General features: G+C 38.6%; 1 long non-coding RNA gene across 2 annotated transcripts; it reads right to left on the reverse strand.

Moving 5' to 3' along the window:
- Window positions 1–10,382: 10,382 nt before the first annotated feature.
- LOC123740280 (uncharacterized) lies at window positions 10,383–14,690 on the reverse strand. 2 transcript variants are annotated; one of them, XR_014391673.1, is made up of 3 exons: window positions 14,111–14,561; window positions 11,353–11,974; window positions 10,383–11,190 (listed from the first exon to the last, which is right to left on the reverse strand). It is a non-coding gene; the product is annotated as an uncharacterized LOC123740280 (long non-coding RNA). The 2 variants fall into 2 exon arrangements; XR_014391672.1 differs by lacking the exon at window positions 10,383–11,190 and adding an exon at window positions 14,573–14,690 and having other exon boundaries at window positions 11,211–11,974; window positions 14,111–14,167.
- Between the last annotated feature and the right edge of the window lie 1,288 nt (window positions 14,691–15,978).

The following is a 15,978-nucleotide window of genomic DNA, read 5'->3' on the forward strand; positions in this document are numbered from 1 at the left end:
ATGTTGTGTTTGTTTACTGTTTTAGGACTGTGAAAATGGACATAAGGAAAAGCCTATGGATTATGAAAACAACAACAATAAATGGGAAAAGGGGAGAGGAGAAATGACTAGAGACAGTGTTGTTTAACTCACTGACCAATGAGTTCTTCTTACCTTTGTTCAGTAGAAAAGTCTCCCTCTCTAAACTCTATAGGTAGACCCATAGACTTGTCACTCTTCATGGACACACAGCAGGGAACAGGGGAGGCTGGTCTCTCCTGCTTGTTTGGGCTTCAACAGAACAGAGACAAACATAACATCTCTCATCTACTCTGAGCTCAGATGGGGAAACATAAGAGTTTCATTACAAAACGCTATAAATCACTTTTCAGAAATGTTGGTAAATTATCTCATTGTTTAAAGAAATGATTAAACCACTACAAGGCTTTATATAGACTTTTAAAGTGGGTAATTTCCACAACAAATGCACATTTGCTGTTATTTTCCCAACGTGAGAAACTGGGTCAAATTAACATGGCATCTGCAAGTGAATTCATCTTTAGATATCTAGGTGGGACAACCACATATCACAGTTAAATATACTGGATACCAACATTCCACTCCTGATAAACAATGGATATATAGATATCTAGGTGGATATATAGATATCTAGGTGGATATATAGATATCTAGGTGGATATGTCGATGTCTAGGTGGATATATAGATGTCTATGTGGATATATAGATATCTAGGTGTATATATAGATATCTAGGTGGATATATAGATATCTAGGTGGATATATAGATATCTAGGTGGATATATATAAATCTAGGTGGATATATAGATATCTAGGTGGATATATAGATATCTAGGTGGATATATAGATATCTAGGTGGATATATAGATATCTAGTTGGATATATAGATATCTAGGTGGATATATAGATATCTAGGTGGATATATAGATATCTAGGTAGATATATAGATATCTAGGTGGATATATAGATATCTAGGTGGATATATAGATATCTAGGTGGATATATAGATATCTAGGTGGATATATAGATGTATAGGTGGATATATAGATGTCTAGGTGGATATATAGATATCTAGGTGTATATATAGATATCTAGGTGGATATAGCGTTTTGCAAAGAAACACAGTTTCATACACATCTAAAATCTAGAACAGTTATATAGAATGTACCCATAAGCAATCATTTCTGAATAAAAAGCATTTTAGAATATACATTCTTAAACAATATTGTCAGCTCACCTCTTAGTTTTGGTGTCATGTCCCCCAGAGATGCTCATTTTAGAGGCAGGACCCCCCTCCTCTCTCTCCCCAGAGAGTCTAATTTTAGAGGCAGGGCCCCCCTCCTCTCTCTCCCCAGGGAGACAAATTTTAGAGGCAGGACCCCCCTCCTCTCTCTCCCCAGAGAGACTCATTTTAGAGCACTGAGCCCTAAACAGAGATACATGTTGGTTGTGGTTAACAAAGTAACAACTAAACAGAGATCCAACATGTTGGTTGTGGTTAACACAGTGACAACTAAACAGAGATCCAGCATGTTGGTTGTGGTTAACACAGTAACAACTAAACAGAGATCCAACATGTTGGTTGTGTTTAACACAGTGACAACTAAACAGAGATCCAGCATGTTGGTTGTGGTTCACACAGTGACAACTAATAATTTTATTCATTATCTCTTAGAAATAAAACAGTTTACTAACAGACACATCCAAACAGTCAGGTGATTTAATGTAATTTCTTTTTCTAGCCCAATGACTACTCAAAACCCTCCCACAAGGCCTGAAAACTAACTAATAGCCCCTGATAGGCCTACATCTTATTCTGGGGCGGCAGGTAGCCTAGTGGTTAGAGCGTTGGGGCGGCAGGTAGCCTAGTGGTTAGAGCGTTGGGGCGGCAAGTAGCCTAGTGGTTAGAGCGTTGGGGCGGCAGGTAGCCTAGTGGTTAGAGCGTTAGGTAGCCTAGTGGTTAGAGCATTGGGGCAGCAGGTAGCCTGGTGGTTAGAGCGTTGAGGCGGCAGGTAGCCTAGTGGTTAGAGCGTTGGGGCGGCAAGTAGCCTAGTGGTTAGAGCGTTGGGGCGGCAGGTAGCCTAGTGGTTAGAGCGTTAGGTAGCCTAGTGGTTAAAGCGTTAGGTAGCCTAGTGGTTAGAGCGTTAGGTAGCCTAGTGGTTAGAGCGTTGGGGCGGTAGGTAGCCTAGTGGTTAGAGCGTTGGGGCGGCAGGTAGCCTAGTGGTTAGAGCGTTAGGTAGCCTAGTGGTTAGAGCGATAGGTAGTGGTTAGAGCGTTAGGTAGCCTAGTGGTTAGAGCGTTAGGTAGCCTAGTGGTTAGAGCGTTAGGTAGCCTAGTGGTTAGAGCGTTAGGTAGCCTAGTGGTTAGAGCGTTGGGGCGGTAGGTAGCCTAGTGGTTAGAGCGCTAGGTAGCCTAGTGGTTAGAGTGTAGGGGCGGCAGGTAGCCTAGTGGTTAGAGCATTGGGGTGGCAGGTAGCCTAGTGGTTAGAGCGTTGGGGTGGCAGGTAGCCTAGTGGTTAGAGCGTTGGGGTGGCAGGTAGCCTAGTGGTTAGAGCGTTGGGGCGGCAGGTAGCCTAGTGGTTAGAGCGTTAGGTAGCCTAGTGGTTAGAGCGTTGGGGCAGCAGGTAGCCTGGTGGTTAGAGCGTTGAGGCGGCAGGTAGCCTAGTGGTTAGAGCGTTGGGGCGGCAAGTAGCCTAGTGGTTAGAGCGTTGGGGCGGCAGGTAGCCTAGTGGTTAGAGCGTTAGGTAGCCTAGTGGTTAAAGCGTTAGGTAGCCTAGTGGTTAGAGCGTTAGGTAGCCTAGTGGTTAGAGCGTTGGGGCGGTAGGTAGCCTAGTGGTTAGAGCGTTGGGGCGGCAGGTAGCCTAGTGGTTAGAGCGTTAGGTAGCCTAGTGGTTAGAGCGATAGGTAGTGGTTAGAGCGTTAGGTAGCCTAGTGGTTAGAGCGTTAGGTAGCCTAGTGGTTAGAGCGTTGGGGCGGTAGGTAGCCTAGTGGTTAGAGCGCTAGGTAGCCTAGTGGTTAGAGTGTAGGGGCGGCAGGTAGCCTAGTGGTTAGAGCATTGGGGTGGCAGGTAGCCTAGTGGTTAGAGCGTTGGGGTGGCAGGTAGCCTAGTGGTTAGAGCGTTGGGGTGGCAGGTAGCCTAGTGGTTAGAGCGTTTGGGCGGCAGGTAGCCTAGTGGTTAGAGCATTGGTGCGGCAGGTAGCCTAGTGGTTAGAGCGTTGGAGCGGCAGGTAGCCTAGTGGTTAGAGCATTGGTGCGGCAGGTAGCCTAGTGGTTAGAGCGTTGGGGCAGCAGGTAGCCTAGTGGTTAGAGCGTTGGGGCGGCAGGTAGCCTAGTGGTTAGAGTGTTGGGGCAGTAACCGTTAGGTTGCAGGATTGAATCCCAGAGCTGCCAAGGTAAAAATCTGTCGTTCTGCCCCTGAACAAGGCAGTTAACCCACTGTGTTCCCCGGTAGGCCATCATTGTAAATAAGAATTTGTTATCAACTGACTTGCCAAGTTAAATAAAGGTTTAAAAAAAATAATGTGTTAACCTTCAGTAGCTGTAGTATAATACTATGGTAATGAACTGAACAGGTCTATCTAATATTAATACTATGGTAATGAACTGAACAGGTCTATCTAATATTAATACTATGGTAATGAACAGAACAGGTCTATCTAATATTAATACTATGGTAATGAACTGAACAGGTCTATCTAATATTAATACTATGGTAATGAACTGAACAGGTCTATCTAATATTAATACTATGGTAATGAACTGAACAGGTCTATCTAATATTAATACTATGGTAATGAACTGAACAGGTCTATCTAATATTAATACTATGGTAATGAACTGAACAGGTCGATGAATCTAATATTAATACTATGGTAATGAACTGAACAGGTCTATGAATCTAATATTAATACTATGGTAATGAACTGAACAGGTCTATCTAATATTAATACTATGGTAATGAACTGAACAGGTCTATCTAATATGAATACTATGGTAATGAACTGAACAGGTCTATCTAATATTAATACTATGGTAATGAACTGAACAGGTCTATGAATCTAATATTAATACTATGGTAATGAACTGAACAGGTCTATCTAATATTAATACTATGGTAATGAACTGAACAGGTCTATGAATCTAATATTAATACTATGGTTATAAACTGAACAGGTCTATGAATCTAATATTAATACTATGGTAATGAACTGAACAGGTCTATCTAATATTAATACTATGGTAATGAACTGAACAGGTCTATGAATCTAATATTAATACTATGGTAATGAACTGAACAGGTCTATCTAATATGAATACTATGGTAATGAACTGAACAGGTCTATGAATCTAATATTATTACTATGGTAATGAACTGAACAGGTCTATCTAATATTAATACTATGGTAATGAACTGAACAGGTCTATCTAATATTAATACTATGGTAATGAACTGAACAGGTCTATCTAATATTAATACTATGGTAATGAACTGAACAGGTCTATCTAATATTAATACTATGGTTATGAACTGAACAGGTCTATGAATCTAATATTAATACTATGGTAATGAACTGAACAGGTCTATCTAATATTAATACTATGGTAATGAACTGAACAGGTCTATCTAATATTAATACTATGGTAATGAACTGAACAGGTCTATCTAATATTAGTACTATGGTAATGAACTGAACAGGTCTATGAATCTAATATTAATACTATGGTTATAAACTGAACAGGTCTATGAATCTAATATTAATACTATGGTAATGAACTGAACAGGTCTATCTAATATTAATACTATGGTAATGAACTGAACAGGTCGATGAATCTAATATTAATACTATGGTAATGAACTGAACAGGTCTATGAATCTAATATTAATACTATGGTAATGAACTGAACAGGTCTATCTAATATTAATACTATGGTAATGAACTGAACAGGTCTATGAATCTAATATTAATACTATGGTAATGAACTGAACAGGTCTATCTAATATTAATACTATGGTAATGAACTGAACAGGTCTATCTAATATTAATACTATGGTAATGAACTGAACAGGTCTATGAATCTAATATTAATACTATGGTAATGAACTGAACAGGTCTATCTAATATTAATACTATGGTAATGAACTGAACAGGTCTATCTAATATTAATACTATGGTAATGAACTGAACAGGTCTATGAATCTAATATTAATACTATGGTTATGAACTGAACAGGTCTATCTAATATTAATACTATGGTTATGAACTGAACAGGTCTATGAATCTAATATTAATACTATGGTAATGAACTGAACAGGTCTATCTAATATTAATACTATGGTAATGAACTGAACAGGTCGATGAATCTAATATTAATACTATGGTAATGAACTGAACAGGTCGATGAATCTAATATTAATACTATGGTAATGAACTGAACAGGTCGATGAATCTAATATTAATACTATGGTAATGAACTGAACAGGTCAATGAAGCTAATATTAATACTATGGTAATGAACTGAACAGGTCGATGCTTGTCAACAACAGCCAGTGTTTTATTACCTGTAGCCTAATCTGACTGTTACCTTCAATCTAATGCATTCTAACATCTGATCAGCCATTGAGACAGAACTGTTACCTTCAATCTAATGCATTCTAACATCTGATCAGCCATTGAGATAGAACTGTTACCTTCAATCTAATGCATTCTAACATCTGATCAGCCATTGAGATAGAACTGTTACCTTCAATCTAATGTATTCTAACATCTGATCAGCCATTGAGATAGAACTGTAACCTTCAATCTAATGTATTCTAACATCTGATCAGCCATTGAGATAGAACTGTTACCTTCAATCTAATGCATTCTAACATCTGATCAGCCATTTAGACAGAACTGTTACCATGGTCACACTTGATAACTTCCAATTGAATTAACTAAACTTGGACATTAATAGTTGCATAATAACACAAGGCTACAACAACAATAAACTGAAGTTACAGGCTATTTATTCAATCATTTTACCAGCTCCAGGTAGGCTACACAAGTGACACAAAATGATTTGCAACGACTCCAGTCATTTCAACATATTTATAGTATTAAATGGTACAGTAGCCTAGATAGGCATAAAGATTAATAGGCTACAGTAGCCTAGATAGGCATAAAGATTAATAGGCTACAGTAGCCTAGATAGGCATAAAGATTAATAGGCTACAGTAGCCTAGATAGGCATACAGATTAATAGGCTACAGTAGCCTAGATAGGCATACAGATTAATAGGCTACAGTAGCCTAGATAGGCATAAAGATTAATAGGCTACAGTAGCCTAGATAGGCATAAAGATTAATAGGCTACAGTAGCCTAGATAGGCATACAGATTAATAGGCTACAGTAGCCTAGATAGTCATAAAGATTAATAGGCTACAGTAGCCTAGATAGGCATACAGATTAATAGGCTACAGTAGCCTAGATAGGCATACAGATTAATAGGCTACAGTAGCCTAGATAGGCATAAAGATTAATAGGCTACAGTAGCCTAGATAGGCATAAAGATTAATAGGCTACATTAGCCTAGGTAGGCATAAAGATTAATAGGTTACAGTAGCCTAGGTAGGCATAAAGATTAATAGGCTACAGTAGCCTAGGTAGGCATAAAGTTTAATAGGTTACAGTAGCCTAGGTAGGCATAAAGATTAATAGGCTACAGTAGCCTAGATAGGCATAAAGATTAATAGGCTACAGTAGCCTAGATAGGCATAAAGATTAATAGGCTACAGTAGCCTAGATAGGCATACAGATTAATAGGCTACAGTAGCCTAGATAGGCATACAGATTAATAGGCTACAGTAGCCTAGATAGGCATACAGATTAATAGGCTACAGTAGCCTAGATAGGCATAAAGATTAATAGGCTACATTAGCCTAGATAGGCATACAGATTAATAGGCTACAGTAGCCTAGATAGGCATACAGATTAATAGGCTACAGTAGCCTAGATAGGCATAACGATTAATAGGCTACAGTAGCCTAGATAGGCATACAGATTAATAGGCTACAGTAGCCTAGATAGGCATACAGATTAATAGGCTACAGTAGCCTAGATAGGCATAAAGATTAATAGGCTACAGTAGCCTAGATAGGCATACAGATTAATAGGCTACTTGATGTTCAACAGATGTTTAATTCTCCACATTTAATGTCAGTTTCATTGTGGAGTTTTTCTCATAACAGAAGCACATGATGGAGTTCCAGAACTTTCATTTCACATTTCCACTCCAGAGACCCAAGAACTGAGCATGCGTAGAAACCTTAGTTGATAGGTAATCGACTAGCTGGGCTGTTCTCCAGACTCCGTGTGTAGGGACTTGTACAATGCTTGAACAAGGCTAGTGAAATTGACATTTGTGTCTGTCTGTATTCTTGGTATCTTTCACTAGATGGCAGTAAACACCTACTGTAACTAGACTTTACAACAACAGTGACCACGTTAACATGCTCACCAATATCCCGTTATTATTCGAGGTACTCTGAAGTATTGTGTTTTTAAATTGATGCATGTACACATCTTATCCCATTTACTGTTGTTTCTGCTGTCTCCTCAGGCTGTTTCACATATTATGTTTTCATCTGATTGTCAAAAAAAATTGAACTCAAAAAATAGGCTACCTGTGCAGTTTGATACTCTGTACTGGACTGTATAACCTACTGGCTACAATTTAGACACATTTCTGCCTATAATTTTCAACATTTGGTAGGCCATTTGTTTGTCAAATATAGTTTGATACATGCAGCTTCTCTTCTGTCATAAATTGTTGCCCCAGAAGACTAAATAAAGTAGTTCTCTCCAGAATAATAATTTACATTGATAGAATGAATGCATTAGTAATCCACTAAAGTTGACCTTTAGTTTAGGGACCGGGGAGAAAACTCAATAACTCCAGAACAGTGGAAAGATTGGTCCTGTGCAAAATGTCCAAATGTCATCAGTCTGAAGGGTTTAGTTTAGGGACCGGGGAGAAAACTCAATAACTCCAGAACAGTGGAAAGATTGTTCCTGTGCAAAATGTCCAAATGTCATCAGTCTGAACAGTTTTACGGAAATGAAAAGCTGAGAAAACGATGAAACACGTTTCTGATAAGGTTGAAAAATACCGTCTGCTTGCATCATAGTGTCAAAGATAACACCTCACACTCTCATTCACATTATCTCAAGAGATACTGAAATAAATAATATTTCTCCATCCCTAAATTATCATTTGTTGTTTCATTTAAATTCAAGAAATGCATAATTCTTCAGGAGTTAATATTATATTAGATTATAGCTGACAGTCAGTGTCCATATTTCAATTAATATTATATTAGATTATAGCCGACAGTCAGTGTCCAGATTTCAGTTCATATTATATTAGATTATAGGCCTACAGTCAGTGTCCAGATTTCAGTTAATATTATATTAGATTATAGGCCTACAGTCAGTGTCCAGATTTCAGTTAATATTATATTAGATTATAGACCTCCAGTCAGTGTCCAGATTTCAGTTAACGTTACTATTTAATTTAACCCATTTCAATTGAAATGAGGAATATTCTGTTTATTTATGGTATCATTAATGTTGTTCCTATCTAACAGTTATCTTGTGTCCTACCTAACCATGTATCATTACTGTTGTTCCTATCTAACAGTTATCTTGTGTCCTACCTAACCATGTATCATTACTGTTGTTCCTATCTAACAGTTATCTTGTGTTCTACCTAACCATGTATCATTACTGTGGTTCCTATCTAACAGTTATCTTGTGTCCTACCTAACCATGTATCATTACTGTTGTTCCTATCTAACAGTTATCTTGTGTCCTACCTAACCATGTATCATTACTGTTGTTCCTATCTAACAGTTATCTTGTGTCCTACCTAACCATGTATCATTACTGTTGTTCCTATCTAACAGTTATCTTGTGTCCTACCTAACCATGTATCACTACTGTTGTTCCTATCTAACAGTTATCTTGTGTACTACCTAACCATGTATCATTACTGTTGTTCCTATCTAACAGTTATCTTGTGTTCTACCTAACCATGTATCATTACTGTTGTTCCTATCTAACAGTTATCTTGTGTCCTACCTAACCATGTATCATTACTGTTGTTCCTATCTAACAGTTATCTTGTGTTCTACCTAACCATGTATCATTACTGTGGTTCCTATCTAACAGTTATCTTGTGTCCTACCTAACCATGTATCATTACTGTTGTTCCTATCTAACAGTTATCTTGTGTCCTACCTAACCATGTATCATTACTGTTGTTCCTATCTAACAGTTATCTTGTGTCCTACCTAACCATGTATCATTACTGTTGTTCCTATCTAACAGTTATATTGTGTCCTACCTAACCGGTGAACGTGTGGCTGTGACCGTCCTGTCAATGCCTGTCCTGGTGACTCATTTTACATTTTAGTCATTGAGCAGACGCTCTTATCCAGAGCAATTTAAAGTTGGTCCTGGTGACTCCTGGGCCCTAATTCATAAAGGAAGTGTCTCAGAGCTGATCTAGGATCAGGTCCTCCTCTCCATGTAATCTGATTCATTATGATATAGGATCAGGTCCCCTCCTCTCCATGTAATCTGATTCATTATGATCTAGGATCAGGCCCCCCCTCCTCTCCATGTAATCTGATTCATTATGATCTAGGATCAGGTCCCTCCTCTCCATGTAATCTGATTCATTATGATCTAGGATCAGGTCCCCCTCTCCATGTAATCTGATTCATTATGATCTAGGATCAGGTCCTCCTCTCCATGTAATCTGATTCATTATGATCTAGGATCAGGTCCCCCTCTCCATGTAATCTGATTCATTATGATCTAGGATCAGGTCCCCCTCTCCATGTAATCTGATTCATTATGATCTAGGATCAGGTCCCCCCTCTCCATGTAATCTGATTCATTATGATCTAGGATCAGGTCCCCCCTCTCCATGTAATCTGATTCATTATGATTTAGCATCAGTTCCCTCCTCTCCATGTAATCTGATTCATTATGATCTAGGATCAGGTCCCCCCTCTCCATGTAATCTGATTCAGTATGATCTAGGATCAGGTCCCTCCTCTCCATTTAATCTGATTCACTATGATCTAGTTGTCAGAGCTAGAGTGGTGTTTGTCAGACTAATCTGTCTTCTCACAAAATCGTGTGTAGAGTCTGAACGGTTTGGCCAACAAACTATTATGGTACCTCTATTGAAAGCTGAGATTCGTACAAACAAGCTGGTGTTCTATGTGTTGCTCTAGGAATTACAGCAAACTAACAGGGTGGAAAGTGATATTAGGGGGACACAGAAAAACTTAAATTAAATAATATGAATGAACAAATGAATGAACAAATGAATGAATGATATTTTATTTCCGTGTCAAATCGCCAACTGGCAACCCATCCCTTATGGGGTTAATTGCCACATAAACAAACATTACAATAATTGACTGTGGTAATTAAATGATCATTCTCCTTCCGGTGTTCTCTGCATTGAGCATCACATGAAGAATGAAAACAACGTAAGGTAAAAATCAATACATAATAGTAAATAAGGTGATGCAAACAATAATTATATCCCTAGAGCAGAACAATAATATACATATATACACACACTGTATATATGCACATACATACATATATACATACTGTATATATATACATACATAACATATACAGATAAATAAATACAGAAAAAAATAAACAGAAGGAATTTGAACCCAGTCTGACACAAAGAGAAGATTCATATGGGAGACAGTCTATACACAATCTATATATACACATACCATTTACCACATAGAAGACTCATATGGGAGACAAGCCTATACACAATCTATATATACACATACCATTTACCACATAGAAGACTCATATGGGAGACAAGTCTATACACAATCTATATATACACATACCATTTACCACATAGAAGAGTCATATGGGAGACAAGTCTATACACAATCTATATACACATGTACCATTTACCACGCAGAAGCTAAATATTTTTACAATTTAATTATAGGTAAACATTTTTCTTATATTCCAGGATTTATCTAAATATTCCACAAACGGAAATACACAATGGACAAAAAAAACATTTCAATTTCTCCTCATCACTCATCACATACTGCCAGGGTATATCTGGTGGTCTTTCTGGAATAAGAACAAGCGTATGTCATGGTAGAAAAGGAAATAGAGGATTAAATCAGTTTAATTCTCTATTTCTTTAAGGTCACAATAGTTACATAGTCTTTCCTCCATTTCACCACAATACTGACCTGTATCAATACTCAGAGAAAATATCCCTGATCTTACCTGTTTCAATACTCAGAGGCAATATCCATGATCGTACCTGTTTCAATACACAGAGACAATATCCCTGAAATAATCTGTTTCAATACTCAGAGACAATATCCCTGATCTGACCTGTTTCAATACTCAGAGACAATATCCCTGATCTGACCTGTTTCAATACTCAGAGGAAATATCCCTGATCTGAACTGTTTCAATACGCAGAGACAATATCCCTGATCTGAACTGTTTCAATACGCAGATGAAATATCCCTGATCTGAACTGTTTCAATACGCAGAGACAATATCCCTGATCTGACCTGTTTCAATACGCAGAGGCAATATCCCTGATCTGACCTGTTTCAATACACAGAGACAATATCCCTGATCTTCCCTGTGCACATAGAGATCTCTTGCTTTTAGGTAGGTTATACATAATATATCTCTCACACACCAATTCACCCTGAATCAAACAAAAGGTTCTCAATTTGGGTTTATGATTCATCTCCTCCACCCATCTTTTTTTCATGTCGCATCAACAGTTGTTTTTTAATCATATCTATGTCTCCCTTCATTTGGTTTTGGTACAGATGTTCATAGTTACACTGTTGAAAAAGCTCAGACATTTCAGTTGCCCAGGCTTCCCCTATGGATAGATAAATACAATAATCATGAAAAAAGTCATTGATGAAAGAGACTTCAACTAGGACTATAAAATAATGAAGAAACAGTTTAACATTTTGTTATTTTATGGCTTATATTTATTGTAGAAGTTGATAAATAACACCTGGGGACAAAAACGCCTACATCTTCTGACAAAAAGTGTTAAAATGCATAACATTCCCTTTCAGGATCCATATTTTGGTGTTTATAAGGTAAAGGACACCTGATATTTAAAGCCTTTTTGAATCCACATTTTACACTAAATAAGAACTGATATTTCCCGGGGACAGAAAAGGCACCACATGGTAGGAATGACTCAGCAGAACTCCTACACTAGTTTAGTGGATTCCAAATGTTCCCTCTACTTTATTCTACATTATTAACCTGAAATACTCACTTTACTTGGAAACTGAGTTGCAGTTTAGAGGTTAAACTATGAGCTGCTCTGTCATCTCAAAATGACCCTGTACAGATACTTTCTTATATTCAGTTTCAACTGTAGTCAAGGAGTCACCCTTCACATAACAACAGTAACCAGAGGGTGGAGCTAACAGTCAGTTTCAACTGTAGTCAAGGTGTCACCCTTCATATAACAACAGTAACCAGAGGGTGGAGCTAACAGTCAGTTTCAACTGTAGTCAAGGAGTCACCCTTCATATAACAACAGTAACCAGAGGGTGGAGCTAACAGTCAGTTTCAACTGTAGTCAAGGAGTCACCCTTCACATAACAACAGTAACCAGAGGGTGGAGCTAACAGTCAGTTTCAACTGTAGTCAAGGAGTCACCCTTCATATAACAACAGTAACCAGAGGGTGGAGCTAACAGTCAGTTTCAACTGTAGTCAAGGAGTCACCCTTCATATAACAACAGTAACCAGAGGGTGGAGCTAACAGTCAGTTTCAACTGTAGTCAAGGAGTCACCCTTCACATAACAACAGTAACCAGAGGGTGGGGCTAACAGTCAGTTTCAACTGTAGTCAAGGAGTCACCCTTCATATAACAACAGTAACCAGAGGGTGGAGCTAACAGTCAGTTTCAACTGTAGTCAAGGAGTCACCCTTCATATAACAACAGTAACCAGAGGGTGGAGCTAACAGTCAGTTTCAACTGTAGTCAAGGAGTCACCCTTCATATAACAACAGTAACCAGAGGGTGGAGCTAACAGTCAGTTTCAACTGTAGTCAAGGAGTCACCCTTCATATAACAACAGTAACCAGAGGGTGGAGCTAACAGTCAGTTTCAACTGTAGTCAAGGTGTCACCCTTCATATAACAACAGTAACCAGAGGGTGGAGCTAACAGTCAGTTTCAACTGTAGTCAAGGAGTCACCCTTCATATAACAACAGTAACCAGAGGGTGGAGCTAACAGTCAGTTTCAACTGTAGTCAAGGAGTCACCCTTCACATAACAACAGTAACCAGAGGGTGGAGCTAACAGTCAGTTTCAACTGTAGTCAAGGTGTCACCCTTCACATAACAACAGTAACCAGAGGGTGGGGCTAACAGTCAGTTTCAACTGTAGTCAAGGTGTCACCCTTCACATAACAACAGTAACCAGAGGGTGGAGCTAACAGTCAGTTTCAACTGTAGTCAAGGAGTCACCCTTCACATAACAACAGTAACCAGAGGGTGGAGCTAACAGTCAGTTTCAACTGTAGTCAAGGTGTCACCCTTCACATAACAACAGTAACCAGAGGGTGGAGCTAACAGTCAGTTACATGAGACAGCAGTAACGTGACATTGTTCTGAATCTTGCTTAAAAAATGTTATAGTCCTTCTTCAAGACATCTCTCTTACATTATTTTAGCTAAACTTATAATTTACTCGAAATCAGGTTTAGTTGTGTTTTTCCCCTGTAAGGTGTGTACGTGCTGGATAATAACTAAAGGATTGAGAAACCCTGAGATAAACATAAAACCATATAATGTAAAAGCTCCTCCACCATCTTTACCAGACGTTTTACTGATAACATGTAGACCTACTGATTAGTTTCCACTTTGAAAACTGCTGTCTGTCAGCAACTCAGCTCAAGTAGCAGTTCTAACTAGTAATATCTCATTCCTAGTATTCATTCACATACTCTGTCATTTAGAATGAATTATTGTTCATAAATACTTACTTTATTTGTCAGTATTGTCCATATAGTGTTTTCTGCTCTGTCATCTCAAAATGGATCCTGTACAAAATCACATATTTACTTTCAGTCACCTCCTGGGTGGTGCAGTGGTCTAAACCACCCCATCTGAACAGTTTCTCACCAACTGGCCACCTGGTCTATAGAGACTAAATGACTATACACTCTACGCTGCACACCACATCAACGGGGATGTAGTGGAGGGTAAACCCATGTAAACGCGCTTACACACCTTTTTATTTGTAAAATAGCGTTTACTCAACTTTGTATTTTGTTAATTATCGTTTACCACTTCTTATGCGTTTCCAGCGTTAAGTCTAAATTCTATCGCAGAAACCGGGCCCAGGTTGGTCAGCATGATAAAGAATCATATCTCAAGGTTACTCTGTCTATTGAATGTCTGACTACGACCTAACTTTATAATAGTTATATGTAGCCAAGACTTACCAGAGTCTGTACGTCTGTCCTTCAAATCAACACATTTATCCTGCTTCTAATGTTGCAGAGAAATGTGCGCTACATTTTGTAACCACAGTTACTTTCATTTTCATATGAGGAAACACGTCAATTTGCACCACTGGTGTATGGGTAAATAATGATGACAGAAGAGATCTACTAACTAGTAATAATATGTAATTCCAGGTATTCATTATCTTACTCTGTCCTTTATTGTTCAGAAATACTTTATTTGTACTTCTCTCCATGTAGTGTGTTTCCTCTTTTGTCATCTCACCATGGATCCTGCACTCAGCCGTCTCCCCACCCTGATAATAGAGTGTTTTATTGGAATCTTCCACTAGATGGCAGTAAACACCTGCTGTAACTAGACTTTACAACAGCATTCCTTATTCATAAAGGCAGTGTCTCAAAGGAGGAGTGCTGAACCAGGATCAGCTCCCCCTGTCTATGTAATCTGATTCATTATGATCTAGGATCAGGTCCCCCCTCTCCATGTAATCTGATTCATTATGATCTAGGATCAGGTCCCCCCTCTCCATGTAATCTGATTCATTATGATCTAGGATCAGGTCCCTCCTCTCCATGTAATCTGATTCATTATGATCTAGGATCAGGTCCCCCCTCTCCATGTAATCTGATTCATTATGATCTAGGATCAGGTCCCCCCTCTCCATGTAATCTGATTCATTATGATCTAGGATCAGGTCCCCCCTCTCCATGTAATCTGATTCATTATGATCTAGGATCAGGTCCCTCCTCTCCATGTAATCTGATTCATTATGATCTAGGATCAGGTCCCTCCTCTCCATGTAATCTGATTCATTATGATCTAGGATCAGGTCCCTCCTCTCCATGTAATCTGATTCATTATGATCTAGGATCAGGTCCCCCCTCTCCATGTAATCTGATTCATTATGATCTAGGATCAGGTCCCCCCTCTCCATGTAATCTGATTCATTATGATCTAAAATCAGGTCCTCCTCTCCATGTAATCTGATTCATTATGATCTAGGATCAGGTCCCCCTCTCCATGTAATCTGATTCATTATGATCTAGGATCAGGTCCCCCCTCTCCATGCAATCTGATTCATTATGATTCATCATTATGCTTTGTTTGGCTACTTGTTGTCCATTGTCTGAAGACGCCTATTGTGGTGAAATGTCAGGAACACATTTTTTTAAATGTACTTTTAATCGTTTTAGAAACGTTTAAATGACCCACATGGATTCTAACTGGGGATTCAGCTAAAACTTGTATTTTTGGGACCAAATAAATTGATACCAACAGTGGACAATTCACAGCAAAAGCATGGAGCTACAACTGTCAAGAGGAGAACAGGGGGAGTATTCCCCTTGGAGAACCCAGAGTGCAACACTGAAGAAAAACATATTGG

This window comes from Salmo salar, unplaced genomic scaffold, assembly GCF_965601325.2.
Source record: "Salmo salar unplaced genomic scaffold, fSalSal1 ptg000974l, whole genome shotgun sequence".
Taxonomy (NCBI): Eukaryota; Metazoa; Chordata; class Actinopteri; order Salmoniformes; family Salmonidae; genus Salmo; species Salmo salar.